At 46.1% G+C, this 14,312-nt stretch overlaps 1 protein-coding gene across 1 annotated transcript in view; it reads right to left on the bottom strand.

The window, feature by feature from the left end:
• Positions 1-9,602: 9,602 nt before the first annotated feature.
• adgra1a (adhesion G protein-coupled receptor A1a) overlaps positions 9,603-14,312 on the bottom strand; it is a 74,870-nt gene continuing 70,160 nt past the window's right edge. Inside the window, exon 9 of the transcript XR_003221358.1 lies at positions 9,603-13,329. The gene's annotated coding sequence lies outside the window, so the exon portion shown is untranslated. The remainder of the gene's footprint in view (positions 13,330-14,312) is intronic.

Genomic DNA, 14,312 nt, shown 5'->3' with positions numbered 1-14,312 from the left:
CTTTTGTTGCAGGTGTATATTATACTGCTGCTGTCTTGTCAGATGCCGTTTCGTTTGTTATGCACTACTTTTAATGAACAGTGATTTCGGATGTGTTGGTTTTATGTGGATCTTTTACTGAATTGTTTAACGTTTTATCTTTTCTTTTATTGCTTTAGTGGAGGTGCGGCCACTTGTTCAGAGGCTAGGCACGTGAGGTGGAATCCCTCCCGATGCATGCGAGTGTAGACACCGGGCATAGGCTGATTGCACCATTTAGAGTTTAGTGTGAGTGAGTTGCAGTGAAATCACACGGGTGAGTAATTGGTGGCACCCTTGGGCACTCCTCCTTGTAGGTTGCCTCCTCAAGTGGCCGGTCTCCACCATTTTGTCTAGTTGTTCCTGTAACATGTTGTGCTTATTGTTTAGGGTAGCATTGTGGTAGGGAGTATGTTGTTTTAATCATCGTTTGTTAATAAAGTGTTTTAATTAATTATTTTACTGTCTCACCCCTGCTACCCTAGGTGCCTTTTTGATCATATAGTTACACGTTTAGTAGTTTCTCTTAATAAACTTTTTAATTGTAAACTTCCTTTGTCTCACCTCTGCCTTTAAATAACGCGTCTGTGGGCTTTGGTAACCAGTGCAATCCTTTCATTGGCTAGAGAAATCTTTCCTGGGGGTGTAACGTCCTCCCCCAGGTGGCGTTGTCACTATTTTAGTAACCGTCCCCGGTTATTTCTCCTTCGCGACACCACATAGGTTTATTACAAACGACATTAACTTAAAGAGCCGGCAATGCCGTTTTACCAATAATGCCAAAGAAACAAAGGAAACACTCGCAGCAACAAAAGACAAGAAAACTACTAAACAAAAAAGGGAGGCACTTCCCACACTTCCTACTCTACTCCTCACCACGGGGAGACACTCTCAGGGCCCACAAGCCCATCTACTCACTAGTCAAAAGGAGGCTGTCTATCCAAAACCTAGCACAGAGGGAAAAACCACCCTGCTCACAGCTCATCCCCAGTTTAAATAGCCTCAGAGGTGATTGCTGACTTGAGTCAGGTGGCAAACGAAGCTAATCACAAGCAGCTGTGTCCTGGGGAGAGAGGAGAGTGAGAGAGACAGAGGGGGTAGGAGTGGCAAGAGAGGAGGAGGCGGAGAGAGCGGGCAAACACCCCACCCACACACTCCTACAGCCTCACAGGTAGTAACATTCCCCCCACTTACATTAAAGCTCTACCAAAACAACAACACCTTATTATGAGCTGCGTGAGAATGCATCAGCCACTATATTGTCAGTACCTTTTTTGTGTTTGATCACCAGATTATAATCCTGGGCCAGGAGTGCCCAGCGTATCAGTCACTGGCTGTGGTTGTACATCCGGTCAAGAAAAACAAGGGGATTGTGATCTGTGAACACTGTCACCGGGGAAGAGCTGGAGCCCACATACACTGCGAAATGCTGCAGAGCTAGAAGCAGAGCTAAGGCTTCCTTTTCTATGGTAGAGTAGTTCAGCTGATGGCGTTTGAACTTCGCAGAGAAATAACAGACCGGATGGCACACCCCCCCCTCATCATCCTGCAGTAGAACAGCCCCGGCTCCGGTGGCACTGGCGTCGACCTCTAGCTTAAAGGGTCGAGAGAAGTTAGGAGCTGCCAAGACAGGGGTGCTGCACAAGAGGGATTTTGCCGACTCAAAGGCATGCTGGCACTCAACTGACCATTCAAAAGGCACTACACAGTTTGGTTAGTGGAGTCACGACCACAGAAAAGTTCTTACAGAAACACCAGTAATATCCAGTCATACCTAGGAACCGCCTTAGTTCCCATCTGGTGGTTGGAATTGGGTAGTCCAGGATTGCAGCAATCTTTGCCTCCACCGGGTGGACCTGTCCAAACCCCACCTGCTTACCTAGATAAGTGACTGTTGCCTTACCAAACTCGCATTTAGCGAGATTGAGGGTCAACGAGGCCTCGGCTAGCCGCTGAAACACTGTCCTCAGGAGGGACATATGATCTGCCCACGTGTCTGTGTATAGCACTACATCATCTAGATACACATTGCACTGGGGCACATCTCCCAACACCAACTGCATCAAACGTTGAAAGGTAGCTGGGGCATTTTTCATGCCAAAGGCCATCACTGTGTATTGCATGAAGTGGTCAGGGGTGACAAATGCAGAAATATCTGAAGCTCTGGAAGTCAGAGGCTCCTGCCAGTAGCCTTTAAGGAGACCGAGTTTGGTAATGAATTTGGCAGGGCCTATGCTGTCGATGCAGTCTTCCATACGAGGAAGCGGAAACGAGTCAGAGACCGTTACCGCATTTACCTTCCGATAATCTGTGCAGAAACGGGGTGTGCCATCAGACTTAGGCGTCAGTAGACATGGGGAGCTCCAGGGCCTACAACTAGGTTGTGCCAAGCCGTTTTCTATTAAGTACTCAACTTCCTTTTTCATCACCTCACGTTTGACGATGGGGCAGCGGTATGCATGCTGCTTGATTGGGGCTGCGTCACCAACATCAATGTCATGCTCACAAACATTGGTACGGGAGGGTGCGTCACTAAAGAGAGACGGGTAGGAGTGCAACAAGCCAAGTACATCTTTACACTGGGACGGAGGAAGATGAGACAGGTGGGTCTCGGCCTTAGCTAAAAAAAACAGAATTTGACAACCACCCACATTGCTGTCCCTCAGAAAGGGTACCCAGATCATCATCACCCTTAACTTCTACACTTAGCAGGGTAACAGGGACTGAACCGGGGACAGCCATCCCAGCAGTGTCTGAAGATTCTGTCATGCTGGTGTCTCTGGTATGGTATGGTTTCAGCATGTTAACATGGCATAGGCGAGTCTTCCTTCTGCGTTCTGGGGTGTTGAGAATATAGTTGGTGTCAGACACTTTTTCACTATCACATAGGGGCCTGAGAAACGAGCCATGAGGGCAGAATTAGGCACGGGCAGCAACACAAGAACTTTGTCCCCAGGCTGAAACTCTTTCCACTGCTTTTTGATCAAATTGTCTTTTCATGTTTGCCTGGGCTACACAGAGAGCTTCTTTTGCTAACAAAGTAGCCCGTTGCCACCTGTCCTTGCATGTTTTACAAACTCCACCACATTAGTTTTAGGCACACAACCGCTGAGAAAACTCTCCTTCAGCCCCTTTAGTGGACCCCGCACATCATGTCCAAACACCAGGGTAGCTGGGCTGAACCCCAAAGACTCCTGCTTCGCATCACGTATAGCGAACAATACAAAAGGGACCCCTTCATCCCAGCTTTTTCCTGTGTCATGGCAATACTTACTCAACATTGCCTTGAGAGTTTGATGCCACCGCTCAAGTGCGCCTTGTGACTCTGGGTGATAAGCGCTAGACACAGAATGAGAAACTCCAAAGGACTGTAAAGTCTGTTTAAAATCCCTGGACATGAAATTGGTAGCCTGATCTGTCTGCACAGTTTTTGGGAGGCCAAAGGTGGTAAAGAATTTGACTAGTGCTTTGGTAATGCTTGCTGTGGTGATTCTCTGCAGCAGAATTGCCTCGGGGAATCGAGTCGACACACACATTATGGTTAACAAGAACTGATTCCCTGCCCGTGTCTTTGGTAAGGGGCCAACACAGGATATGCTCAAATGGTTCACCGACAGCGGGGATAGGACGTAGAGGGGCGGGGGGCACCACCTGGTTCGGTTTACCCACAAGCTGGCAAGTGTGACAGGTGTTACAAAACTGCACTACATCTGCTTTCAATGCCGGCCAAAAGAAATGCTGCAGTATACGGTCATATGTTTTGGTGACACCCAAATGACCTGACCACGAATGATCATGTGCTAACTGTAGCACAGGCCATCGCAGACTTGTCGGAACCACTGTCTGCCGCACTGTACTCCAGTCTTCTCCAGGCCTTGGGGTCCACTTGCGCATCAATAAACCTTCCCAAATGAGAAATGTCTGCTTCTTGCTCCCCTCACCACCATTATCCTGAGCTGCAGCGGCAAAACACTTAACTAATGAAGGGTCCTCTTTCTGAGCCTTCACAAGTGCTTCCCGGGTGAGCAGAAAAGGAGCTTCAGACTCAGGAGCTGGCTCAACCACACTTTGAGCCGACTCCAAGGCTCCATTATCTCCCTCATCAGTACAGGGCATCACATCCTTCTCTAGAATAGAGCCAATCACTGATTTTGACAAATCAACCCCCCCACCTTGCTGCTGGGCACGTAACCGAGTGAGAACGCTCACCGGGAACACATCCGGATGTTGCTGGCCGAGGGCATCGACCACAGGCTCTATAACAGGATTGTTGTTCACCTCAGGGGTAGGATAAACTTTCCCACCCGCTATATCATTTCCCATTATAAAATCCACCCCATTAATCGGGAAAGAAGGCCGCACACCCACTGAAAAGAAACCACTCACCAGCTCACTCTGCACCCAAATATGATGGAGGGGAGCAGGCACAAAACTCATCCCAACACCTCTCACAATGATGCTAGCGTCACAGTCAGACTTCTGATCAAATTCAAGCACACTGGCTAGTATGAGGGACTGTGAGCCACCAGTATCACGCAGAATGGTCACTTCATGCTTGTCCTCGGGCTTACCAGACAGCGAAACTGTCCCCTTAAAAATGAAGGGCTTAAAACACTCATCCGGGGTCTCAGGGGAGGGGGGCCTACTGACAGGAGAACTCATCAGCCAGCGTCGCGGCCTGCTGTAGCGAGGAAACCTTCTGTTCATTAATATATACTGCGATGCGCTCAGCAATGCAGTTCTTAAATTGCTCTATGAGCATTAGTTCCCGGATCGAAGCCAGGTCAGTGGCTTTGCAGGCCACACACCACCGATCGAAAAGAACACTTTTCCCTGGTAAAATCAAGATAAGACTGACCCTGTCCCCTTTTCAACCCCCGGAAACGCTGCCTTTAGGCTTCTGGGACCAGCTCATAAGCCAACAGAATAGCACTTTTCAGCTTGTCGTAGTCTAGGCTGTCCTCAGCTGACAGCGAGGAACAAACTTCTTGAGCCTTACCCACCAGCTTACATTGTAGCAAGATGGCCCACGAATCCCGTGGCCAGTGCAAGGCTGTGGCTATTCGTTCAAACGACTCGAAGTAGCTGTCAACCTCAGTGTCACGGAACACCGGAACCAGACGACTGTTTTTACCTACATCAAACGGTGTGTCTGCCTGGCGAATGGAGGCAGTCAGAGGAAGGGAAGTCTGCTAGAGTTCCAGCTGTCGCAACTTAACAGCTGTCTCCGCCTCCACCTTTTTCAATTCAACCTCCCTGGCTCTGGCAAGCTCTGCGTCTGAACGCCTAAGCTCCAACTCCTTCTTTAGCTGGAACTCCCTCTCACGATCCTCTTTTTCCAACTGGAGACGAGCCAGGCGTACACAGAGCTTAGCATCCTGCTTCGAGCCTACACTTGATTCAATGGAGAGAGGTTCGAAGCGAGGCAATGTCATGGGTTTGTCCTCAGGCAGCCCCTGAGCAACAGGTGTAGACACCGATGGACCTACAGCTTGAGCTGGCACCTGCGGAACAGGCTGAGATGCTACACCATGCTCAAGTGGACTGGCAGACACTGGCAAGGCCACTATCCCTTTCTCCACCAAACCAGACACAAGAGCAGCTTTCAGCTCAGCCTTACGCAGAGCCGTGGAGACAGAAATGCTATAAAATGATGCCACCTCATGCAAATCCCTCTTCTTACAGGCGTCCAGCTGGACAAGTGAAAGGTTTTCCTTAAACATGGCAATATCAAAGGTAGCCATTAAAACTAAAACAAAAACTACCTGAGGTTAACAATAACAACAAAGAAGCACCACCTCCAATACACAAATGAAAAACAGGTGGGAAATGTGTGGCCACAGGTTAACCAATAAATAAAAATACCGCCGACCCTCTCCCCAGACCTACCTACTAAAATTTCAGCCTAGTTAGCTTCTGGAGTGTACCAGGCTCGAGGCAACTTTAAAGGCTAAGCATCAAGTGCACAAAGCACCGACAAGCCTACCCCCGACAGGGAACTAATCCCCACCCGGGATTACTCCAAAAATAAAAAAGGCAAAATAAAAAATGAGTGCCTGAAAGAGGAGCTTACGCTCAGCTAGACACTCCCCTTTGCTAACTGGAGAGAGAGCGCAGCAGATACAATACAACTAAACAAGCCACCGGCAAACAACTCACTAAAACTCAATTGCTGTTCCTTCCATTCATATCCCGGACGAACCCCCACATTGTTACGTTCCCCCCGAAGGGGTCTAGGCATGCGAGTGAGGGGACCAGTAACAAATGAGTCCGGAAACAGAATGAAAAGGAAAACAGACAGAGTTGTTCTATAATAATATAGTTTTATTACAAATGATATAGGTTTATTACAAACGACACTAACTTAAAGAGCCGGCAATGCCGTTTTACCAATAATGCCAAAGAAACAAAGGAAACACTCGCAGCAACAAAAGACAAGAAAACTACTAAACAAAAAAGGGAGGCACTTCCCACACTTCTCCTCACCACAGGGAGACACTCTCAGGGCCCACAAGCCCATCTACTCACTAGTCAAAAGGAGGCTGTCTGTCCAAAACCTAGCACAAAACCGTGTAGAGCCACAGAGGGAAAAACCATCCTGCTCACAGCTCATCCCCAGTTTAAATAGCCTCAGAGGTGATTGCTGACTGGAGTCAGGGGGCAAACGAGGCTAATCAAAAGCAGCTGTGTCCTGGGGAGAGAGGAGAGTGAGAGAGACAGAGGGGGTAGGAGTGGCAAGAGAGGAGGAGGCGGAGAGAGCGGGCAAACACCCCACCCACACACTCCCACAGCCTCACAGGATGTAACACAAGGTCTTAAATAATCAGGCCCCATCTTATCTTAATGACCTTGTAGTACCATATCACCCTATTAGAGCACTTTGCTCTCGCACTGCAGGCTTACTTGTTGTTCCTAGAGTATTTAAAAGTAGAATGGGAGGGAGAGCCTTCAGTTTTCAGGCCCCTCTTCTGTGGAACCAGCTTCCAGTTTGGATTTGGGAGACAGACACTATTTGTACTTTTAAGATTAGGCTTAAAACTTTCCTTTTTGCTAAAGCATATAGTTAGGGCTGGACCAGGTGACCCTGAATCCTCCCTTAGTTATGCTGCAATAGACATAGGGCGTTTATCAATATGCGTACTTGTGCGTACTTGCGTTCTCGTGTACTCGTGATACGTCATCAGTCGGAGACCAAGTACTGTTCCAATTCGAAGTACGCATCAAGCCGAGAACGCGAAAAAGTCCCGGATGTGTTCTCGATCCGCCCGTTTTATCGAGCATGCATCGGTGTGGACTTGGGACAGCTATATATCCCAGAATGCATTTCGTCCAAAACTCAACAGCGGACTCCCGGCACATCATTTTCAACCCCCCACCCCCCGCTTGTGGACTTCTCACTACTCAGGTTAAAGAAACCCCAGCAGCTGTCTATAGTATTGAGTGTCCACTAGAATAGAAATAAAAGCGTTCTAACATCTCACCTGCTTGTTTTTATTAAGGTATGTACACGTATGTACATGTACACTATTTTTATTAATAGAGGTTTCACTACTGAGGTTAAAAATGATATATAAGTCACTTAGATCACTTCTAAATGTTAATGTTTGGTTTATTTCAGTGTTTTATTTGTTCCTGAGTAAACCGGTTTGGCTGTGATTAAAGTTAAGCTTCATAACATGTTACTCACAGTTAAATTAAGAGGGGATGGCAGTTAAAACTCCTGACCTGTGACATCATCACGTACGCAGGTGTTCCAATTGTACAAATCGCGAGTCCGTACGCGGGTACGTACTCCCGTGCGTTCTCGGCGAGTACGTACTCGCGTACTTGGGCATTGAAAAACGGCCATAGGCTGCCGGGGGATTCCCATGATGCATTGAGTTTTCCTTTCCAGTCACCTTTCTCACTCACTATGTGTTAATAGACCTCTCTGCATTGAATCATATCTGTTATTAATCTCTCTCTCTCTTCCACAGCATGTCTTTATCCTGTCTTCCTTCTCTCACCCCAACCAGTTGCAGCAGATGGCCGCCCCTCCCTGAGCCTTGTTCTGCCGGAGGTTTCTTCCTGTTAAAAGGGAGTTTTTCCTTCCCACTGTCACCAAAGTGCTTGCTCATAGGGGGTCATATGATTGTTGGGTTTTTCTCTGTATCTGTTATTATAGAGTATACTGTACAATATAAAGCGCCTCAAGGCGCTTTATATTGTATTGAATTGTACACATTGCGGAGAGTTGGTGCCATGCAGGAGACTGGGCGATGCTTCTACCCCAAGGTATTAGTAGGGTAATGCCAACATAACCCAAGCATCAACTCTTGTGGATCAGCTTGGTTAAAGGTCAGTCAGAGCTCACAGCGGTCAGAACCGGTGGTACTAGGCAGGTGGGACACCACCTCTGGCAGATTACTGGCCCACTGCTGTATCTCAAATCCTCCAGTAGCAGGTAGTTGTCTCATTTTGTCCAGGAGTTGGTCTTTTTCCAGGAGAAAATGGTCTTTATATCACCGCTTATGGCCACAACATGCTGTTGGAATCGGAGTAACACACCGAGAAGCAAAGGGCTAGGAAGGGTTCTGGCAGCAGGAGGTCATTAAGAGCAGTTTGACGGAACAGAAAGGAGCAGTTAAAGACTAGGCGGGTGTTGGATCTGACTTCAGCAGACCCGCTAGTTCAGAGACTTATCACTCATGAAGAAAGCAAGACAACGACGGGACCGGGTTTTTACTTGCTAGCAAGGGAAGGCCGGTCGGAACCCAAGCTCTTGGAGCTGAACGCTCCTCACCTGTTTCCTAGTATTGAACCCAGTTCTTTTATTCTTCTACTGGACAGAGAAGATGCAGACTCAGAGTTGTCAAAGTATTTATAATCATTTTATTCAATTCACTTCCGGAAGAGAGATGTGCACAGTGCAATCGGCAGATGTGAAGAGCCGTCCTTGGATCTGTTACATTTGTAATTTCAGCGTTCCTCATCTAGTCCCCACTCCTCCTGTTATTTTGGTACTTCTTACACGTCATACACAGTTTCGATCAAAACAACCTCTTTACCTCTGGCCTTACTTGATGTGTGTGTGTGTTGCCTAGTTCCGCTTTTCTATACATCCTGTTCTTCTGCAGCTCTGCACAAGACTTCCTGTGACCTCTGACACAGTTTATAACTGAAAGGTGTCCTTTAATAAATGTTGAGTCTGTGTTTCCACAGGCCCCGCTAGTTTAGAGACTTATTCCTCATGAAGAACGGAAAACAAGACAGAACATCTTCAATCGGTCTTTAACTCGCTAACAAGGGAGAGCTTTGGTCAGAACCAGGCGGTGGAGCAATGCTCCTTACCTGCCTCTAGCCCAAATCCTTCAAAGAGCAGCTCTCCTCGCAGCTATTTATTGACATGACAGTTACAATATACAATAGTTTACACAAGCACCTCCCCTCGTAAAACCCCCCTTGGTTACAAAGACAAGGCACTGTATGTGTGTGTGTGTGTACACGTGTAAGCGAGAATGTGTGTGTGTGTGTGTCATGGGGGTGTGTTTGTTTGTGTGACCTCCTGCTCACCAAAAGCATCACAAAAGCAGGAAGCTTACAACACAAGAAACAGATCTTCCAGATAGGATGTATCTACAATAAAACCTCTCCCAGCACAAAGTGGCTGGAGAGGTGGTCAGGATCAAAGGAATCTCTTTGATCCTACTGCTTGAACTAAGACTTTACAAATTTAAGAAACACAATGACAACATTCAACAATTTGACTTAACATTCCCCCCTTTTTGTCATTGTATGCTTAAATTTCAACTTATGCACCCTTGGTTTTGGCAGTGTCAGTGTAGACTTCATTCATACACAGCTCCCGATGTCATTCACCTTCTATCGCCGCAAAAGTTCACAGTTAATGCATGTAAGCAGTTAACCTGCTTCTCATTGATCGCATACACAGTAAACTACATCCTGCAAGTAAACAAATGAATGTCAACAGTCAAACAAGAAGAATCAACATTCTCAAATCATATGTCACTACAATCCAACTGTATACAGACATAGGCATCCCAACACATCAGTTTATTTTATTGTTTGTCCATGTGGCTTTCAGCTATCTTCAAAGTTGTAGCTTGGTCAACACTCTTCTTTATGACTCCTATCAATCCCTCAAATCTTCTCCACTGTAGACATCCTGTGGGGGTTAGAGTCAACTGGTAAATCATCTGCATTTACAACTCTTCTCCTTTCCTGTTGTCACTGCAGAAAAAGCTTTGTAAAGGAAATTGGATCAAGTTGTTTATGATCTTCTTGGCTCAAAACCTCAACCAGCTTAGAGAAGTGTTCATGATGTAACTGTAAACAAAAGGCTTCTCTGTTTACATCCCTTCTTGTAGAGGGCAAAAAGAATAGGTGACATTGCACAAATTCCATGGTAAATCCCCAACTTGGACTGATCCATTGCCCTTGATACACATGGGTAACTGGCCTGCTTCCAGTTTGTTTAGCAGTATAATGTCCGGCAGTGGATCAGATACTTGGGGCCAGGCCAGCAGGTCTGTCGTACCAGAACAATTCACCTTCCCGGCTACTGGCGAATCAACCTTTCCATTCAGGTTCAGGGGAGTTGAAAAGTTGGCACTGTTCCAAGTATGTTTACTCCTGGGTGTGTTGCTAAGGCAAGCAAACAAACTGTCTCACTCCCTGTGATGCTATATGGCCACAGCCCAGAAGAATGTGTAGACAGTGGCATCAGAAGCATAACAATTGGTCTTGTTGTTTATGTGAGCAGTTGTCTTCATAAACTGCCACCAGTAGTTGGTTGAAAACCCATGCGGGTATTGGGTGTGGTTTGCTCTGTCCCAGTGCGCTCCTGTTAATCCACTCAGGGTCAACAGGCTCAAGAAGGTGCACAGCACATTTCTAGCCATTCTGAATTGGGTTCTGGATCCATTGGTTTCTTCACCGGGATTGAGACGAGAGGCCCTGGAGACTTTCTCTCCCCTTTGTACTCCGGTCTTTTCACCATTACCCAGAGTCGGCCAGGAAGTGTGTTACCTTCTTGCAGTGCGCTTGATGTATCCAAATGTTTCTCTCAGCAATCTTCACCCCTCTGGGCGTCGTCAGTAGCACCTGATAGGGACCTTTCCACCGTGGACTGGACCAGCACTTCCTCTTTATGGCCTTTATTAGCACCCAGACTCTCCAGACTTCAGGCTCTGCTCCTGTAGAGAAACAGAATCATCTGGCAGATCATTTGTTCTCATGACTTCTTCACTTTTAAACATTTTAAGCATCCAATCTGCTAATGTGTTCTCTCTTCTGCTTTTCTATCATCACTACTGAAAACTAGAACCCTAAATGGTCTACCATATATAATCTCAAAGGGTGTCAAGACCATTCTCAGTTGGAGTAATCCTCATGTACATCTTAACTAATTCTATACAATCTAACCATGTCCTGCCTGTCTCTTCCATTGTTTTCCTAAGTCTTAGCTTTACTGTCCCATTAGTCCTCTCTACCAACCCTGTACTTTGTAGGTGATATGAACAATGATGTTTTAGATGCTGTGCCATTAACCCAATCACTTCATTTACAAAATGTGGACCATTATAACTATAAATAATCTCCGGAATCCCGTGTTCCACGATGATATTCTTGCATATTGCTTTGGTAACTGAAATGGCATCTGCTTTCCTAGTTGGGATGATTTCTACCCACTTTGAAAAAGGCACACTATCACTAGACAGTACTTGTAGCTATTACAGTTGGACAGCTCTATAAAGTCCATGTGAATAACTTGAAATGTGTGACTGGGTCTGGGGAATTTCCCTCTCTTAGGTCTCAAATTACCCCGAGAATTGTGCTTGCAACATACCATACATGACCTACAATTTTTTTTTTAAAGTATTAAATCCTAGAGTATAAAAATGTTGCTCTACTGCTGCCATCATCCCTCCTGTTGAGACATGGCATGGACCATGGCTCAAAATCGCAGCAGTCTTATATAAATTCTTAGGCAGTATTGGTTTATCACATACATAATAAACATCATCCTGCAAGCTTGCACCATTTGTGAACCACAACTGTTTCCCTGCAGTATGTAAGTGGGCCTGCATGTCGGCCAATGCATCTCGCATAATAGGCAATGTCTACTGGTGTTGCACTGCTAAAATGTGAACACCATGTGCTCTTAAAGCTGCCTCTTTTGCGATCTTATCCGCAAAAGCATTCCCTAATGCAACTGGATCTTTCCCTCTGGTATGTGCTGCACATTTACAAACGGCAATTCTACTGGGCAATAATACTGCTTCCATCAGATTTTGCAGGAGTTTGGCGTGTTCTACAGGTTTCCCTGTCGAGGTTGTCATACCTCGTCTTGCCCACTGCGCTGCAAAGAAATGTAATGTAAGGTAATGTAAGGTTGTAATGTAGCAAATGCATATTGACTATCAGTGTATATTGTCACATTTTGTCTCTCTGCAGCTTTACACGCTTCCGTTAAAGCTACTATTTCTGCTGCTTGAGCAGATATAAAACATGCTAATTGTCCTGCACAGATAACTTTCTAAATATCTCCTACAGTAAAACCTATTTTAGCCTGTCCCTCAGCTGTTGTAAAGCTCAAACCATCAACAAACCAAACCGTTCCCTCAATGACTGGCACATCTATTAAGTGATTTCTTGGTTTACACTCCTTCTCCACGTGCTCTCTACACTCATGAGGAGTGCCCTCTTCCTTCGTTGGCAAAAGGGTTGACGGATTCAGAATTGTGCACCGCTTTATGGTAATATGTGGTTGTGAGAGTAACAATGACATTTAAGACAAGTGTCTTGCAGGTGACAGAAATGTCATTTTAGTCTGCAGTAGTAAAACATCTACCTCGTGTGGAACTAACAGTGTCAAAGGATGAAATAAAACAATTTCCCCAGAACATTGTACAGCTTGAGCTGCTGCACATACTTGTAGCGCCCCTGACTCAGTACTCCACTATAGCCGGGTACGCCCTGAGTTCTAGTTACCTTGAACTTACCCAGTTGCCCTCAGTGCAAGCTCCCCTTAGTTACACATGTATAACACCTTTAGCTTACTCTGAACTATATATAAGAAACAGTACAACACACAAGATCTTCCGTTTCAACTAAGCGGGTTTACTGAATGGATTGATAAACACCCACAAAATCATTAAAGTAAACAGTCTCTTGCAATGATAAATTATAACAATAACAACAGTTAAACAGTTCGTTACCGTAATGGGCCCCACACACTCACACCCCAATTTCCCAAGTCCCCTCGGTGCAGGCCTGGATCGATGCTTGTGTGCGTAGGAACCAACAGTCCTAGAAGAAAACAAAATGGTGCTCCTACCTGGAACTCTCAAGCTGTGTCCAAATTCATGGGCTGCATCCTCCTGAGGACCCGGCCTTCGCGGTCTACATGGGCCGGGTCCTCAGAAGGTTGGGTAGGCCGGAAGTAAACGGCTGTGAAATTGAATGGTCTAGCCTTCTGATTAACGTCACCGCTGTCTCGGTGGAGTTTAATAAACTCAGCCGTCTGCTCCTTGCTATTTAAAATATAACAGGACACTGGCGTAAATTCTCGACCATCTCATACTTCTGTTTAATCAGTTTTCTGTTTGACGTTTATTCAGTGGTGTAAAAACCAAGGAGGAACCCACCCGGGGGATTAATAAAGTTTTATTTTATCTAATCTAATCTAATAACTTTAATCTCAGCCAAACCGATTTACTCACAAACAAATAAAACACTGAAAAAAGCCAAACAATAACATTTTTAGGTTGTCTAAGTGACTTATATATTACGTTTAACCCGAGTAGCGAAAGTCGGCGGTGATCTGAAAATGATGTGCTGGGAGTTGTGCCGTTCTTGGCGGCTTCAGTGACCCTCGAGTTATCGGCTAGCTATCGAGCTGGTGGGTAACAGACGTCTCCGAAAACGTCGAAGCACTTTTGCAAATATGCGATATCTTGATAAACCGAGCAGATATTTCAAGTTTACACAGCTACATTCTCGCCTGAAAATATGTTAAAAGTTTATTTTGTGACCCAGAAGGATTAATAACAGTAATTTTAAAACTTAGTAGCGGCCGCCATTGCCGGAAACTGGAGTTTGGCTGGGCCGCGCTATGAATTCTGGGATATGGAGGGCCACGAAGGACACACCCGACCCATCCTTCAAATTCGGGGAAAAGGAGGACGCATTTGTCGGCTGCATTTGGAGGAGTCTAGGAATTTGGACAGCCTTCGGCGCGTCGCTGTGACGTAATCGGTCTACAAATGCATCCTCAGGAGGATGCAGCCCAT

This window comes from Oreochromis niloticus, linkage group LG8, assembly GCF_001858045.2.
Source record: "Oreochromis niloticus isolate F11D_XX linkage group LG8, O_niloticus_UMD_NMBU, whole genome shotgun sequence".
NCBI classification, from domain to species: Eukaryota; Metazoa; Chordata; class Actinopteri; order Cichliformes; family Cichlidae; genus Oreochromis; species Oreochromis niloticus.
Note: the sequence above shows the minus strand (reverse complement) of the source record. Positions and strands in the feature narration are given on the sequence as shown.